Source organism: Chiloscyllium plagiosum, unplaced genomic scaffold (genome assembly GCF_037043375.1).
Source record: "Chiloscyllium plagiosum isolate Xiang-an unplaced genomic scaffold, Cpla_swu_hap1 HiC_scaffold_43, whole genome shotgun sequence".
In the NCBI taxonomy this organism is placed as follows: Eukaryota; Metazoa; Chordata; class Chondrichthyes; order Orectolobiformes; family Hemiscylliidae; genus Chiloscyllium; species Chiloscyllium plagiosum.
Window position 1 is genome coordinate 25,030,166 of NW_028270181.1, and position 11,895 is coordinate 25,042,060.

Below are 11,895 nucleotides of genomic sequence, written 5' to 3' on the forward strand. Positions count from 1 at the left end.
TTGGAGGGTCGGTGTGGGCTTGTAGGGCAAAATGGTCCGTTTCTACACTGTAGGGATTCTATTATTCTGTGTGATGTAATATTAGTGATGAATAGTCTGACCTCTTTATTAAAGTAATGCACAGGAATTTGATAGTCACAAGGTCAATATTAGCAGTGCAACATTTGATCTAAACCACATTAATCTCAAGGGAGACACTTGCATTAAAGCAGATAGGATTTACTTTAACCTAAGCTTATAACAGGAATAATTTTGGGTACGTCATTCCTATTTGAGACACAGCATTCTGCACTTTAGCACAGAAAGCTGCTTCTGCTATTTTCAGTCCTTTTCTCCTCATCATTTTCTGTTATTATGTTCCTCTCACTGCTGGGTGATCAGGCGCAGCCTAAACAAGAGCTTATTTTTGTGGATCTAAATAACATGCTTAAGCAAGGACGGCTTGTTGGAGACACAAAGTAAGAACTAATTGGGTCAATGTTCTCACACAAGTTTCTGAAAGGACCTTCAGTGACTGGATTCATGCTGCATCATAGCAGCATTCAGTCTGACTGGGTTAAAAGTCTGATGAGTGTTTATCAGCCTTGTGACCAAGACCTGGATTGTTGGATTCAAAACAAAAATTTATGCAGCATTCTTGAAAGTCACAAGGGAAAGAAAGAGAACTAATCATACCACTCTGCTTACACAGCGGGCTTAAATATCCAAAATGAAGGAAATCTGAAGAATAAACAGACAATACCACATCTGGTACATACATCATTTCTCAATTTTTTAAAAAATTCACTCATGGGATGTGGGCATCACCAGAAAGGCCCTTAAAAAATTGCCTTTGAACTAATGACTTGCTCAACCATTTCAGAGGGGAGATAAGAGCAAACCACATTTCTCTGGAATCCATGTAGACCAGAGCAGCTGAGGACTGCAGATTTCCCCTTCCTTAAATGATATTTGTGAACCAGGAGGATTTTTACAATCATGGTTGATAGGTGGGACTAGTTTATTTTGGAAACATGGTCAGCGTGGACTAGTTGAATGAAAGGGTCTGTTTTCATGCTATATGGCTCTACAAATCTATTATAATTGAATAGTACCTTTACTCGATTAATTGATATCAAATTCCATCAGCTCCCATGGGAGGATTTGAACTTGTGTTCTCAGAGCATAGACTAGACCCTTGCATTACTCATCCAGTGACATTGCCACAATGCCAACACCTCAGATGAACAGCTGTATTCTGCTAACATTTATAAACCAGATGTGACCCATCATGAGACAGTGTTCCTGATCATGAAACCTTACGTCAGCTCTGGTTCTCTTGAAATGATTTGAGCTCATTGTCTTTGCCTTCTGGTTGAAGAGCATTTCAAGTTGATCTTCCTTTATCAGAAAACAGTGTTTGTGGGATCCTGCTGTGCAACAGGAAAGGTTGCTGTGTTTTTTTGCGCAACAACAGTGACTGCATTTTATAAAGTACTTCATGGCAGTGAAGTGTTTTGGGAAACTCTGTGCTTGTGAAAGGTGCTATATAAATGCAGGTCTGTGTTTACGCAGCAGCTTTTCCAGTGGATGGATTTCAATGTAGCCGAGGGACCTGCACTACTGTTCTCGCTTTCGTGAAGTTGGCTGTGCCTACGTCTATGTGTTTACTTCTTACCTAGCTAAAAGTCACACTGCTAATATTCACGTTTCCCACTTTCTGCCTTCTTTTGAAACTATTAATATCTCTTACTTTTCCCCATCCTTTGCAGCCCTCACAATATGGAGTAGCAAATTTCTTTTTGTCAAACATTTATTCTCTCCTATTCCATTCTCATTCCAACAGTTTGAGTTCATCCTGCCTTCAAATATTGCTACGTTTTCAGATGGCTGTTTTGTGAGGTCAACTTTACGGCTGGTTTCAGAACTAATTCATTTCTTTGCGTTTGGTTCGAGACCTCTGTAAGACCAATGCACAACACAGTATGCAGCTCCACGTAACCTCAGAAAGTGGGTGGGTGCTTACATTTGCTTCATTAAATGCACGTAAACAGACCCTCACAAGGTAAAGATTTTATGGCCATCATACTTTGATTTATGAAATTATAATGAAAACAGTTTTGTCATGAATAGGATAGAATCCCTACAGTGTGGAAACAGGCCCTTTGACCCAACAAGTCCACACCGATCCTCCAAAGAGTATCCCAGCCAGACCCATTCCCCTAACCTACACATCCCTGAACACTATGGGCAATTTAGCATGGCCAATTCACCTAACCTGCACATCTTTGGATTGTGGGAGGAAACCAGGGCACCTGAAGGAAACCCACGCAGACACAGGGAGACTGTACAAAGTCCACATAGATAATCGCCCAAGGGTGGAATTGAACCTGGGTCCCTAGTGGTGTGAGGCAGCAGTGATAACCACTGAGCCACCGTGCCAATAAAGTAGTACTATTATCATTCATAACAGCTTGAGCCATACATTCTGGTGGTCATCTAATATTTCATTCTAAAGGTAGGGCAGCTAAGGTAAAATTTCTTTTAACACCGCGACAATCCAAAAGGAAGTTCTATCCCTTACCTTTAGTACAATTTCTTTGTTTTTCAAGTTGGGCTACAAATTTAGTATGGAATTTTATTCACTTTGCTTCCAAGCTAATTTCTTTCTGATAATAACTTGTAATTTTACCCTGAGGTGTACATTCCAACAATATGGTTTCAATCAACCTATTGGATATTTCGGGCACACGGGATTCCACGTGATCACTTAATAAAAAGAAAAAAAATGTTCACCCTCATCGCATCAACAGCAAATATATTGGTGTCACCTTCTGATTGCAAGAGGTATAACCTTCCTTGTAGAGACTCCATTGGATTGCCAGGAGTAGCTAAAGCTGCCAGCTTGGAATGTACATCCACTGCCCTGGTTACGAAGCAGAAAATAGATGTGTTTTGGCATTTGAACAGAGAGTAATAGAGTCATCAGCATGGAAACAAGACCTTTGGCTCAACTTGCCCATGTCAACCAGGTTTCATTAAACTAGTCTTATATGTCTGTATTTGGCACATATCCCTCTAAACCATTCCTATCATTGTACCTGAACAAATTTAAATGCTGTAATTGTACCAGCCTCTACCACTTCTTCTGGCAGCCTGTTCCATACATGCACCACCCTCTGTGTGAAAAAGTTACCCCTCAGGTCCCTTTTAAACCTTTAACCCCTCTCACCTTAAAGCAATGCCCTCTGGTTTTGGACTTCCCTACCCTGGAGAAAAGGCCTTGGCTATTCACTTTTTCTATGCCCCTTATGATTTTATAAATATCTACAAGGTCATCCCTCAACCTCCTATGCTCCAGGAAAAGACGTCCCCACCTATCCAGTCTCTCCTTATAACTCAAACTCTTCAGTCTCAGTAAATCCTTGCAAATCTTTTTTAGCATCCTTTTCAGTCCTTCTTATAGCTAGCAAGGTTGATACTAGGAAATAAGACGTGGGAAGTGAGGATTCTTAAAATTCAATTGTCACTCACAGAGCAGCTCCAGCCTATTTGCCCGAGAGAGTTCCTGGATTTGATTGGGTTTGGGTCCTTTGCAAACAAAGCTCCAGTGAGATGAAGGCTTGTGACTAATGTTAGCTACCCATCCCACATCAATAATACATGGTCTGAGGTTTCTCCCACTTCTGCAAATTCTCATGCCTTGAAAATGTTAGTGATTCCTTCATCACAAAGCAGAAAGGGTCTATGATGGACTACATATATGGCTGGGTTTTGGATGATTCATGCACTATAGGTTTACAGCACATGCCTGAAAAACTTCATATTTTGTATGAGCCTTTTAGGACTCTGTACTAATGCTTTCTGAAATAACTCCACAGAGTCTGGTATCCCGTCACCAGGTCATCCCTTAGTTACACATGGACAGTCCTTGACACTCTTTCTCAGAGTCAGCTGTCAGAGTGGCAGGATGTCTGACACTTCTGTTTTTTTTCTCTCTCTTTTTTATCTTACACTACCACCTAACAACGGTAGTGCTTATTTTCCCCCAGCACTCATGACACTCCTGTTTTTTTTCTCTTATTTTTATCTTTTTTTTTCAGGCAGTTCAGAGGTCAATCCCTCCTCCTTAACACAAAATGGAGAGTCCTTCACACACTGATCCAGCTCCCTCAGAGGCAGCTCTCAGAGAGAACATGACGTCTGACACTCCTGTTCTTTTCTTTTCCCCACACTACCGCCTATCAGCGGTAGTGCTCATTTTTCTCCATGACGCACCTGTTTTTATCTGTCAGCCAGAGCTCCCTGATTGGACCAGATTAACAACCCTAATCAGGGAACTCATATTGTATGACATCAACCTGGTTGACCTCATTGTCATCACTACACTTTTCGCGTGCATAAATCACTGTTACCTGAACATTGATATTGCTAGTTCTTCAAAATCCCCACTAGGGCAGGACAAAACAGACACAGCATACACAATTAAGGTAGCACAGATAAAGAAATCAAGACATTGCTCAAAAATACAGCCATCAACAAAATTTCAAAGATGTCAGCCAGAAAGAAAGGCAAGTCAATAAGCTTTACTGTTTTACACCGTGTCCAATGTTACGTTATGTAGACACATCAATCAAATTCTGCTAACAATAGAAACATTCTCAATAATGAGAAACTGAGTGACAAAATGATACAGGATGTGCATTAACATGTCCTCTTGCTTCAGAGTCAATGCTTCGGGACTGTTTGAGCAGACAATTTGGAGAGACTTCCTTAACCTCCAGAGGCTGAGAAATTGCCTTGGGCCCAAATCTAATGAGGCCCAGTTCAAAGGTGATAGTAAATTGATCCAACTCACCCAATTTGTTGATTCCTGACAAGTGATCAGACCCAGAGGCAACTCATGAAACTTGAGGGCAATAAAAGAGGTGTCATAGGACAGGGAAAGAGAAAGGGAAGAGGGTGTGAGGGTGGACAGCAGCAACCCATGGTATGCATGTAGTGCCAATAAGGGCATTCCCACTCTCTGCCATCACAGTGTGCTAAAAACAAACAAAAAGGTTTCCTTCATAGATTGTCAACATTCAATTAAAAAAAACTTCTAGATTATAAAGCGAGCTGGGTAATCGTGACCACGTAACTGGCATCAATTGAAGTAAATATCCATCACTAACATCATCTGGGGAAGGAAATCTGCCATCCTTTCCCAGTTTGGCTTTCAAGTGATTTTCGACTCACAGCAATGTGGTTGACTCTTAACCTACCTCTGGAACAGCCTAGCAAACTATTATGTTCAAGGGGTTATTAGGGATGGGCAGCAAGTGCTGACCTTGGCAGCTATGCCCACATCCCATGAAAGGTTCTTTTAAACAAAAATGTAGCCTCCAGTGGTTCATTAAAAGCTGGCTAATCTGGTTGCTGCATGCCTAAGGGAATTCTGAGCATTCTCAGCCCACCCTGAGGTCACATGCAACCCAATTTGGAACAGGGTCAGAAAGACGCTCCTGGCCCACAGTGCAAAGGAGCTAAGGCCTGTACATGACAAACTCTGGCTGTGGATAGAGGAACTTCAGTCTGCACTGTGCTTCACTAGGCCGGAGAGGCTAACAATGGGTCCAATTCCTTACTTTCAACGTCCCACCTTGTTGGGTATGAAGTCAAAAAAAAATCACAAGATAAAGATCTTCCAGATCATTTTGCTATACTTTCTGATATTTGATTTCAGTTTCTTCCAACGGTTTTTGATTGCTCTTTACAAGGAGCAGACTCATGAGGGAAAATTGGAACCTCCTACCCTAAAAACATGGGCGTTAGCACTGCTGCCTCACAGCACCAGAGACCCGGATTCAATTCCCACCTCAGGCAACTGACTGTGTGGAGTTTGCACATTCTCCCCGTGTCTGCGTGGGTTTCCTCCGGGTGCTCCGGTTTCATCCCACAGTCCAAAAATGTGCAGGTTAGGTGAATTGGCCATGCTAAATTGCCCATAGTGTTAAGTGAAGGGGTAAATGCAGAGGAATGGGTCTGGGTGGGTTGCGCTTCGGTGGGTCGGTGTGGACTTATTGGGCCGAAGGGCCTGTTTCCACACTAAGTAATCTAATCTAAGTATTAAACACTGCCCATTAAATCCCCATGGCGAAATCTAGTAGCAGCTGGAAAGACATTGTGGTATGCGGTATTGATTCTGAAGAGGTTCACGGTCACGTTGGTCTGCCCAATCAGATAATGTCACTACTTTTGAGTGTAGTCAGTTGAGATATGCACAAGATCTTGAGAGGAGCAGAGGTATCCTGTACAGCTCTGGTTAGTCCTAATAAATCCTGAGAAATTAATGTAACTGTAGCTCACGTTATCATACATTAAACTATCTGGTGTGACACAAATGCTTCTTCTGTTTGGATTCACTAGCGATCTGCACCTTCTGCACACAATTAAACAGGCCTCTAGTTAGTACTTGACTGGAAACCCAGCTGAGGATACCAGTTGTAGTGAAGGGGCTCTTGTGTTTAGTGGTAATGCCCCTACCTTTAAGCCTGGATACTTGGGTTCAAGTCCTATCAGCTCCAGAGGTGTGAACAAGTTGATTAATAATATCTAGAGAAAGGAGGATTGGTGAACTGCTCATGTCAGCAGAAATCATTAGATTTTTCAATGGTTAGTTTTAAATGGCTGATTTAGACATAACAAAATGGGTAGCTTAGCTCCAAAAGGTCTGATGGTGTGGTGGAGGCAAGTTCAAGTGAAACATTCAAGACAAAATTGAAAAATCATGCAGGGTTACAGGGAGAAGGCAGGACAATGGCACTAAGTGAATTGCTCATTTGGAGAGCGGGCAGATACACAATGGCCCAAATGGCCTTCTTTTGCAAACAGCACTTGCAATTCTTTAAACTGAACATTTAATTGAAGCTGCCACCAAAGAATATGCCAGCAACAGAGATATTTGATGATCTTTTTCACTTGTGTTACCATGGTCAAAGGCTGAGGTGTGACCTTATAGAAGTTTATAAAATCATGAGGGGTATTGGTACGGTAAATAGCTAAGATCTTTTCCCCAAGGTAACAGAATCCAAAACTACAGGAAATAGGTTTTAAGGTGAGAGGGAGAAGATTTAAAAGGGACTTGAGGGGTAACTTTTTCACACAGAGGGTGGTACGTGTATGGAATGAGAAGTGGTGAAGGCTGGTCCAATTACAAATCTAAAAGGCATCTGGATAGATATATGAATAGGAAGGGTTTAGAGGGATATAGACCAAATACTGGAAAATGGGACTAGATTATTTTAGGACATCTGGTCAACATGGACAAGTGGGACCGAAGGGTCTGTTTCCATGCCATACAGCTCTATGACTCTATGAATGTTTTCGCTCTGCAGGATGCCATGAATAATAGCACTCACTTTGAAGTCAAAAGGTCAGGATGAAGCTCCATTGGAGGAGTTGAGGTAATCCAGGCTGATTCACCATTGCTGTATTAAGGGAGTGCTGCACTGCAGGAGATGCAGTTTTCAGGTGAGATGTTAAAAAGATCCCTCCCCCCTCCACTCCCACCACCAGAAAGATTCCAAAATTCCACAGAATCATCCAAAGAGAAAGGATGAACACCTCACCCCTAAAATATAATCTTCTTCGCTTTAATGCTGATGAAGAACATCTTCTGAGTCTGCTGAGCTAAGAAAGCTTTATCTAAGAAACAAATTACTGTAGCTTTACTTACCACAATGCTGCAAGAGTGGGCAAAACCATGTGACATTGCATCCACTTCCTGTGATGATGCATATGATTTCATGAGTAAGTCACACTTTAGAAATATGACATTTTATGAGTGAACTGCAAAAAGCTTTCTTCACAGTGCTGTGGTGGTGTCTCTGCTTCTGGGCCTGAAGGTCTCAGTTCAAGGCCCACCTCCTCCAGCTAACATATGTGACCAGGCTGATTTTAAAAATATCTACAATCCATTACATCTGTGCATCTATTCTGGTTAATATTTAGCTATTTGTATCAGATAGAAAGGGAGGTGATGGCACTGTGGTAGTATTGTTGGATTGGTAATCCAGAATCCAGGTTTTATTGGATATAACTACTAACAGAGGATGGTAAGAGAGGACATCTCATTGGAGCCTATCGCCTTGGCTCCATTTCGAATTGATCAGACTACACAATTATATGGCATCTTTTGCAGATGTTCAGTCACTATGGCCAGAGGAAATATACAATTCTCTTTACACTAGACACACACACACCATCTCTCTCTCTCACACACACACATCTCTCTCTCACACACACACACACGCAGTCAGACTTTAAGTTATTACCTGGTTATTTAATGTAGGACCACATACAAAATTGCTGATATGTGTATAACTATTTTTCAGAAACAACATTTCAAAAGCCTCTCATGGACTGAGGAGTATCCTGGAAAAGTGGCAAGTTACCTAAATGCAAGTTTTTTCTGTTCATCAGCTGGAGCTCAGGGGTAGCACTTCCACTTGAGGTCCACTCCAGGGGCTCGAACACTCCAGGAGCTGGTACCAAGGGAGTGCTGCACTGTTATCTATTACAACAAAGTCTTGTCTGTTCTCTCAGGCGGATGGAAAAGATCCCATCCCATGATTCTGAAAATAAGCCAGAAAATTCCCAGTTAATTGATCAATTTATGCCTCTCACCAACACTCAAAAGGATGATCATCTGATTCTTTCCAGGCTGTTGTTTGTGGGGGGAGCTTGCTGTGCATAAAGTGAATGCTGTATTTCCTACATTCTAATAGTGAGCACACCTCAAAAATATTCAGTTAGCTGTATATTCCTGAGGTCAGGAAATTTAAATGCAAGTTCGTTCCTTAGAATATACAAAGTTAAGGGGTGATTGATTGAGAATTTTAGAATTTTGAATGGAATCAAGAAAGCAAATGGGAGAGTAATTTGTACTGCTGTTGGGAAAGTTCAGGACTAAGGGAAATACATTTAAATCAGAGCTGCTACATTCAATGTAAAAGTTAGGGAAGACTTTTTGTGGAGCAGTTAGAGTTAGTTTAATGAATTATTTGAAATTAATTGTAAATAAATTTATCACAAATTCATTCATTTTATTTTCAAGAAAGAGATAGATACAGTTCTTCGGGCTAAAGTAATCAAAAGGCGTGGGGAGAAAATGGGAACTGGATACTGAATTGGATAACCAGCTTTTTAAAAATTCATTCACAAGATGTGGGCATCACTGGCTTTGCCAGCATTTACTGCCAATCCCGAATTGCCCAGAAGGCAGTTTAAAGTCAACCAAATTGCTGTGCACCTGGAGTCATATGTAGGCCAGACCAGGTAAGGATGGCAGTTTCCTTCCCTTAAGGACATTAGTGAACCAGATGCATTCCACCCGCTCCTCCCTCCCCCCCCGCAAACAATAGATTCATAGCCATCATTAGACTCTTTAATTTCAAATATTTATTGAATTCAAATTCCACCATCTGCCATGCCAGGATTAGAACCTGACTCCCCAGAACATTACCTGCATCAACAGTCCAGCAATAATACCATTAGGCTATTGCCTCCCCTTGCTATGAACAACACAATAGACATTCAAAGGGCTGAATAGCCTACTCCTGATCCTATTATCTATGTTTTTTTGGTCTGAGACTGATATGACTACTTTGGATCTGCAAACCTAAGAGGAGTTAGGATAAAGACCAGCCTGATCTCACTGAAGAGCAGAATAGGCTGAATGGCCTCATTTTGTCCCTCTGTTCCAAAGTCCTGTCTTTCTTTCTCTAAGTCACTTTGTCTTCTAGGGAAAGGTTCCAACTTCCAGAAAGATTTCAATTTCTATTCTGTGGTCACCCAACTTACATACAGAAATCTCTGCATGCCCTCACTGCTCAGTGATATGATTAACTTTCCTTCCACTTTGCTTTCCTTGTGTTTCAGTTCCTAACAATGGCCTCCCACACAAGATAAAGACACAGAGGGCCTTGTGTTGAATTGATGTGCCTGCACACTGTGACCTCTGATTTAGGATATAGCAGTAAAATGGAAATAGGGCAATCATGCAAAGCCGATAGGGAGTGAACAGTTTGCAAACTAGAGCCTCGTGGCACCTTGTCACTAATGAAATATAAGCTAACAATTGTCCTTCCTGTTGACGTTTCATATGAATGTGTCACAAAGTTTACATTGATGCAATGCTACTCTCCAGACAGCTCTTGTATCATGTTCTGCCAGAGTTTCAACTGATCAGAGAGGAATGCCTGTTTTCCCAAGTGATGGTATAATCAGTTAAACCTCTCCCTCTTTCAGCTTTGGGTCCAGCACTAAAAAATGAAATGATGTCAGCTCCACATGTCCTAAACATTATTAATTTAACTCAATTAAACTGAAGACTGCAGACCACCATTAAATTACTGAATCAGAAATCATGTCTGCTATTCACAAAAATCACATAGAATTATATGGAATTACATAGAATTTACAGGCCCAGAAATGGGTGTTTGGGCCCAGGCCTCCTCCCAAGCTATTTACTTCATCCACACCTATCAATATATTTCTTTCTCTCTCATGTAATTATCTAATTTCCTCTTAAATATAATGCACCTCAATCACTCAATATGAGAACAAGTTCTGTCTCTGAGAAAAGATATTTATTACTCAATTTTAAAGGCCTTTTGTGTTTAGATGAGGCAGATAAAGCACAGTTTCCACAACTGGTTTATCCTGGGAAAGGTTTGAGAAGGTCATTATTACTACCTTTGAGATACTGCTGTTTAATCCATCTCTTAGTTTCTGTCTCTCAACCTATCTACTCCTCAGGGGGAGGGTCAATTAACTCAGCTGGCTGGTTTGTAATGCAGTGTGATGCCAACAGCATGGGGTTCAGTTCCTGCTCTGGCTGAGGATTCTTCTTCTCAACCTCTCCCCTCATCTGAAGTGTGGTGACCCTCAGGTTAAACTACCACCAGTGATCTCGCTCTGTAATGAAAGAACAACCCACTGGTCTAGTAAGATGATGGCAACTTGACCTTTTACTAATCCATAGTTATTGACTTTAAATGATCCTCGACTTTAGATTGCTTCTCAACCTACCTCAAAATTCTCAGCATCAGTTTTGTTGACTCTCCCATTCTGACACATAGGAAGAACAGTATCATTTTGACTCTTGGTTGGGGCTTTGGAATTAGTGATTAGTCTTCTGACACTGGAATCCTCAGTTACTCCTGTCCATGTTTCTATTCCAGAGTGCTCCTTGTCAGTCACCCACATTTTACCTTCTGTAAACTTGAGGTCTTAACTTGCAACAGGTCCCATACACCATCATCTACTGTGCTTGCTTATTCACTCCCTGTCAGGCAACATCTTGGGAGGCACAGTGGCTCAGTGGTTAGCACTGCTGCCTCACAGCGTCTCAAATTCAGGCGGCTGTGTGGAATTTGCACATTCTCCCAGTGTCTGTGTGGGTTTCCTCAGGGTGCTCTGGTTTCCTCCCACAATCCAAAGATGTGCAGGCCAAGTGAATTGGACATGCTAAATTGCCCATAATGTTAGGTACATTAGTCAGGAGTAAATGTAGGGGAATGGATCTGGGTGGGTTACTATTCGGGTGAGTCAGTGTGGACTTGTTGGGCCAAAAGATCTGTTTCCACTCTTTAGGGAATCTAATCTAATCTTCAATCTTGTTTTCAAAATCTGAAACTCCCATCCTAATGACACAGTGGGTCAACTTGCAGTGGAGGTGGACTGCAGTGGTTCAAGAAGATAGCTCACCACCAGCTTCTGAAGGGCAACAAGGGACAGGCAGTAAATGCTGGCCCACCAACAATGCCTACATCCCACAAGTGAATAACAAAAAGTTACTAGAATGTCACAGAGCCTGTATGTTGAGGGACACCACTAGATATCAAGCGATGTCTGACCAGGTGACTCTTATCA

The 11,895-nt window shown here is 41.6% G+C and overlaps 1 long non-coding RNA gene across 2 annotated transcripts in view; it reads right to left on the reverse strand.

Moving 5' to 3' along the window:
* Positions 1 to 8,588, reverse strand: part of LOC122541783 (uncharacterized) — a 32,300-nt gene extending 23,712 nt beyond the window's left edge. The window contains exons 1-2 of one of the 2 annotated variants that reach the window (XR_006309676.2): positions 8,415 to 8,588; positions 2,811 to 2,905 (exon numbers count right to left, since the gene is read on the reverse strand). This is a non-coding gene — a long non-coding RNA (uncharacterized LOC122541783). The remainder of the gene's footprint in view (positions 1 to 2,810; positions 2,906 to 8,414) is intronic. The other variant, XR_006309674.2, reaches the window with a different exon arrangement.
* Between the last annotated feature and the right edge of the window lie 3,307 nt (positions 8,589 to 11,895).